Below are 5,819 nucleotides of genomic sequence, written 5' to 3' on the forward strand. Positions count from 1 at the left end.
GACCTGTGAGTAGTGGAGGTTTACGGCTTGCGTCCTGTTAATTATTTTGGGAGTTCTTGAGAACAGAATGGCTTTATGCCCATATTTTGTGTGCTCAAGTGAAGAGTGGAAGCTGACTAATGAAGCAGTTCCAGTTCCAGATAATGTGAAAATAACATTTGAAAAGTAAAAACCATACACAACTCTTCTTTCAGTGTTGTCAAAGGACTATCAATTATTCAGTGTTTTTTCAATGAACTGTATTTTTTGCCACGCTGGCGCTGCTGCAGTATGCTCTCTGTGTCTGCAGTCACCGGTCTGTGGTCTCACTTAATACGCCGCCTGCAACAATCTGATTGGAATAAACAACACTGACTAATCTAAATCTGGCAAATAATATTATCGAATAAATGTAGAGTAAAAAGTGACATATTTTGGCTCAAAAATGTAGTGGAGTGAAAGAGTACAAGTATCTAAACATTGTACCTAAGTACAGAAATTGACTAAACTGTATTTAGTCGTATTACATCACTGGTTATTCTAAACTTTGACACTGAATTTAGATCACGCATCATGAGACAGTCAGTAAAACAGCAGTCTGGATTTAATTTATGTTTGTGCATCTGACACTTTCTAAACCACACAATGAATAACATTTAATATTCCTGTTTAAATAACTAATCCCAAAATCTGGAGGTTTCTAATTTGTTTCCCAAGTTCCACATATAATAAACGGTCCATATGATGAATGATTGCTATGGCAGGCATCAAAAAGAAATTAAATTCATGCAAAAGCCTTCAAACACAAACAAAAAAAACCCCTCTCTCCTAGAAAATCACGCCTTGTGTCACAGGACCCACGCTTACACAACATACGCACATATGTTACAGAGATAGCTATCAACATCTATCCAGATAGCTATCAAGTATGTAACTGAGAACTGACGAGAGTAAACAGAGAACGTAAAAGATGAACCTGCTGGTAATAAAATTATGGGATATAAAATGAAAGGCAGTGAGGTCTTACCTGATATTTTTAGCAGGACAGTCTGTGTTGTCCACGGAGCGTCTGGTCATCTAGTGTCCAAGCCTATCAACGCAGTCTAAACCCAATCACACAAATCACACATGCCTGGGCTTACAGCAGGCCGTATTCTTGTTCTGCCTGGCTTAAGACACAAACACACATACTCAAGCATGCAAGCAAGCCCCCACACACATGATTTCACCCAAACACACACACACAAACACACACGCTCGCACACACACTGAGCTTTAGAAAAGGATCCTTGCCCCTAATCCAGGACTCCTTAATGCATATTTATAAGAGGGCCAAAGAAGAAGAAGAAGAGAGGAACGCAGATACATAAATTAAGTCACAAAATGTACAAAAGCAGCGAGGTGAGATATATGTTATTAAGTGTGCATGTGAGTGTGAGAGAAAGATTTTTTGGGTCCTGGCCTGCCTGTGTCCTCTTATAACTAACCCATTTACAGCCACCTGCAACCTACTGGGCCAAAAGGCATCATGCCAGTTACAGTATCCAGTCAGTCTACTTAGCCTCCATGGTGTGTGTGTGTGTGTGTGTGTGAGACATGTAGGAGATATAAAAGAGGGCAGCCTGGTCACACTGAAAACACAGACACCGTAATGTTGACATTAAAATACAAAATACAATCACTGTGTCCTCTTTCTTTCTGTCCCACACAGCTCACTGCACACACACACACACACACACACACAAACACACACAGCATCCAGTCTTTCCTACTTGTTAAAAGCAGGCCTGTGTGTTGAACGTCATTCCAATCAGCATCAGCTGAAGTACTAGGTTAATCCTCATTGCAACACACATAAATCCACACACACACACACACACACAACTGACGGGGGGGAAGAACAAATGGGAAAAAAGCAAGAAATTTTTTAGAACAGGTGTGTGATCAGCACTCTCCTATGGCTCAACGGTGGACTAATTTCTCCTGTCAAGCACAAACACCTGGACATGGAAACTGTAATAAGACTGACATGAGGACTTGATAAGGTCCCACACCTTCAGACATATCCACAGTAAGCTTTCACAGGATGCCTGCAAGAGAATATTTAAATCCACTCCACCCCAGCCAAAGTGGTGAGGAAAAAACAAACACTTTTGGCTACTTTGGAGCTCACTTGATGTGTCCTGACAAATATAATGTTTTTTAAGTAGTACCTTCACAATTTAAGTCCCCATAGAGCTTCACCATTGGGCAGTTTTACTGTGAAACACAAGCAGCAGGAAGTCCTGGCTTTGAATGAACAGCAGTTTCACAGAGACGCAGTATTATTATATAGTATGGTATTCTCTTTTGTAAAAAACAACAAGTTAGCTTTCTACCCTAATTTAGACAATGCTGTGATTTATTGTACACAAAAGTGCAGTGGCCTACTTTTATTTAACCTAAATTGTAGCTGAGGTTAGGCTGATTTACAAACTAAAAGGTTGGTTAAATGAAGCTATTAGCCATTTTGGTGATAACAGACATTATAAATCACCTACAGTGTGTTGAGAGAATATTCTAAGGCTTTTGGTTTACTTTCAGACAAACAATAGTGTTAAACTCCCTTGCAATGTCTTAAATTATTCAGTTTGTAACTGGAGATTTAGCTCCCTGTTAAACCATGAGAAGTGTTATAGCCTCTTGTGTACTGTGTTGTATGCAGTGAAAATAACCAATAAACGCCCAACTGTTACAGTAATGGGAAAATGACCACCTAGTGCTGCATTTAGGGCCCTGCTTGCTTTTGCAGAGATGTAATGATCTCAGTTTTGCTTAATTCTATTATTGTTACATCTTAGAAAATAGCATTTTAATTATTATTGTCATATCCTTATACCATAGTTATAATATATATATATTCTATAATTATGCTTTTACCTTTTTACATATTGTTTATTTTGCTTTATATTTTATATTTTAATGCATGCTGGTTTTTTTTCTTGTCTTTGTACGGATGCGACTGGATGCTGAATTGGGATCAACAAAGTATTTATCTATCATCTGTCTAATTTATGCACGAGTGATGAATTATACTACATGATAATTCCTTGACACCCAGTGCCTCTCTTTATACATAGTTGGATGCGACTGGTTTTCGGCAATAGCAAAAGATATTCAGATAACGATTTAAATAAAAGTAGACCTATTTCATTTTTATCAGTAGTAAGTGTAACTCACTGTTTTGATTTTGCTTTTGTTTTGTGTTATTATGCATATTACATTGTTATTCTAAATGGATTTCATAAAATCTTTATTGTGTAGTGTAGTGTGGGTTGAGATGGCTGTCAGATCAGTGTCGTGGAGTAAAAAGAAGGCTACTTATAATGCTAATATGTTGTAATTGGGTTACAACACTTGAATAAATGTAGCCTACTTAGTTCCGCTGATTTGCAGCTGGAGAGCAAAAATACATGTGGTGCAGAGTTGTTAAAACAAAAAATACAAAAATTTGGCTAATCATACATGGAACATTGTCTGTTATCAAATAGAAAGTCTGTAGTGAATACAAAAACTAAAAAGACTTACGGTCTGTGCAGAGACAAACTGCACAAGCAATTACTCAACTTTGAAATAGTCAAAATTTTGACCTGAAGGCCCGTAACACACATCTATAGTTTCCTCTCACTCTGAGGCTTCAACCTGATGAGCTGAAGTGAATAACTATTTCTGGAGGTCGGGCTGAGCCCTGGCTGCTCACATAACCTGCCAATCATCTGAATACAGGATATTGAGCTCCCTGTTGTTCTCCGTTTCTCCGTGTGGTTTTATCTCACAACAGGCAGGCCTTACAGTTATTCATTGCAATTTGGGCTCCATATTTGAAATGCTGTTTTACCTGCTCTGTTTATTTAACACCACTGATGAGTGTACATAGACCCAGATTGGTTCATATCTAAATTTCAAACAGTTAGACATTCAAACGCAGCAATTTATGGGAAGCATTTAAGTGTTTATGCAGCCTTTTCTTGGCAACTGTAGTTACTCTGTAATAATTTTTATACTACAACAACATATGAGCTTCAGTTTCTTGAGTATATTGTAATGGTGTTAGACTAAATGGAGAAGAAAGCAAAGACATAGGAGAAAGAAATGAAAAAACAAACAATCCTGTCTGACCCAGCTGTCCTTGGTTCTATCTGGACACCTCTTCGTCCCCTGGGCCTGACCAGAGATTCCCCCTTGGAGTCTTGTTTCCCCTCTTCCTTCTCTTCTCCCTGCATGCGCACATACACCTACCTGTGTGTGCAGTACAAATCAAAATTGAATCATTCAGTTATATTTGTATTCTTCTTTGTTGTTTGGGATTGTTGTTCTCTCTTTCTTTTGCCCTGTCATGTCTTATGTCTCCTCCTGTTAATCACTCATCTTGGGTTATGAGTAATAATAGTAAATAATAGGATTTGCCTGGTAAGATTTAGTGTACACTCTAATCTCGATGAAACCCAGATAAAACAAAATACCTTTCCTCTGAGAGATTTTCAGGAAAAAAAAAAAGGTTGGCAATCAGTCAATTTCTCAACACCATCTATCCAGCATCTTCAGCAAGTACATTTTTCAAAACCGTCACTATAACTTGCATGTCAAAAGCTTTGGGTTGTGTTTGAATGTACTAAGAAGAGTGACACAAGTTCATCTCATTTTGGGAATATGTGGATGGGATAGATGGACTCTGAGAATGTAGAAGAGTATACAGAAAGATGAGGTAAACTGCAGATAAAAAGCAAAGAAAATGGAGTACCAGGCACAGAACAGAAGGGAGGAGAAGTTGAGAAAGTGCAGGACGGGTAGCAGGAAGCAGGAGTCATTGCAGCAGGCTTAACCTCTGTTTTCATGTTTTTAGCATGATTCTAATGCTTAATGGTCTGGGAAGTACATTACTGCAAAAAGAAAAGATGTTTAGTACAAAGACTGGATTATGAGAATAAAATGAAATAAGACCTCTTCACCTCTAGATAAAAATCAAAACGACCAGACTGCACCTTAACAATTGTCATGTCCCAGGTGTCCCATGCACGTTCAGACACACACTTCTTGCTTTAACAGCCACGCTGCAGATGGTTGTCACAGCAATAACTCAGCTGACAGGCCGACTGCTGGGAGGTCAAAGGTGGTCCTTACCTTGACAGGAATGTTTTAAAGCAGGAAGAGTTGGAACTTTGCTGAGGAATGATTACGCAGCCTGTGAAGGAAGTGCCTGGATTTTCACCTGGCAGTGCAGTGTGGCTGTTCTGTATAGAAATGAGCGCGTATTGTCTAAGTATGACCCTTTCCTGCTTCTAACATTCTTAGATATCCAATCAGGGGATACAGGCAGAAGATATGAAAACAAATTCATATACACATGCACACACAGCTATGCCACTTTACCGGTTCACACTGTTATGTCAGAAAAGAGAGGAAGTTATGGGAAGATTGTCTGTTACTGGAAATTCAGCGTTATTCTTAAAACAGTGCATCACTGCTGTTTTGATCGTGTACGAGAGGTCAGCCTGATAAAAGTAACAAGCCAAAGATGCGAACATCAGTCCAATACAAAAAATATTTTAAACCTGCAGACTACACAGAATTATAAATGACATTAAGCAGCAGTGTTTTCACAGTAGTGTATGTACCCTATGCATGCATGAAATTCAGGTTACACTTTTAAAACCTGTGTGTGAAGCTACCTTGTCTCAAAATGAGTTTGTAATGCCAAAAAAAAATCACCTTTAAAATGCTCAGGCCCCAAGTCTGTGCCTCATATTCATTTCACAAAAATACTCCCTGAAGACGTAAAGATAAACAAAAGACACAGGAAG

This window comes from Scatophagus argus, chromosome 5, assembly GCF_020382885.2.
Source record: "Scatophagus argus isolate fScaArg1 chromosome 5, fScaArg1.pri, whole genome shotgun sequence".
Lineage (NCBI taxonomy): Eukaryota > Metazoa > Chordata > Actinopteri > Scatophagidae > Scatophagus > Scatophagus argus.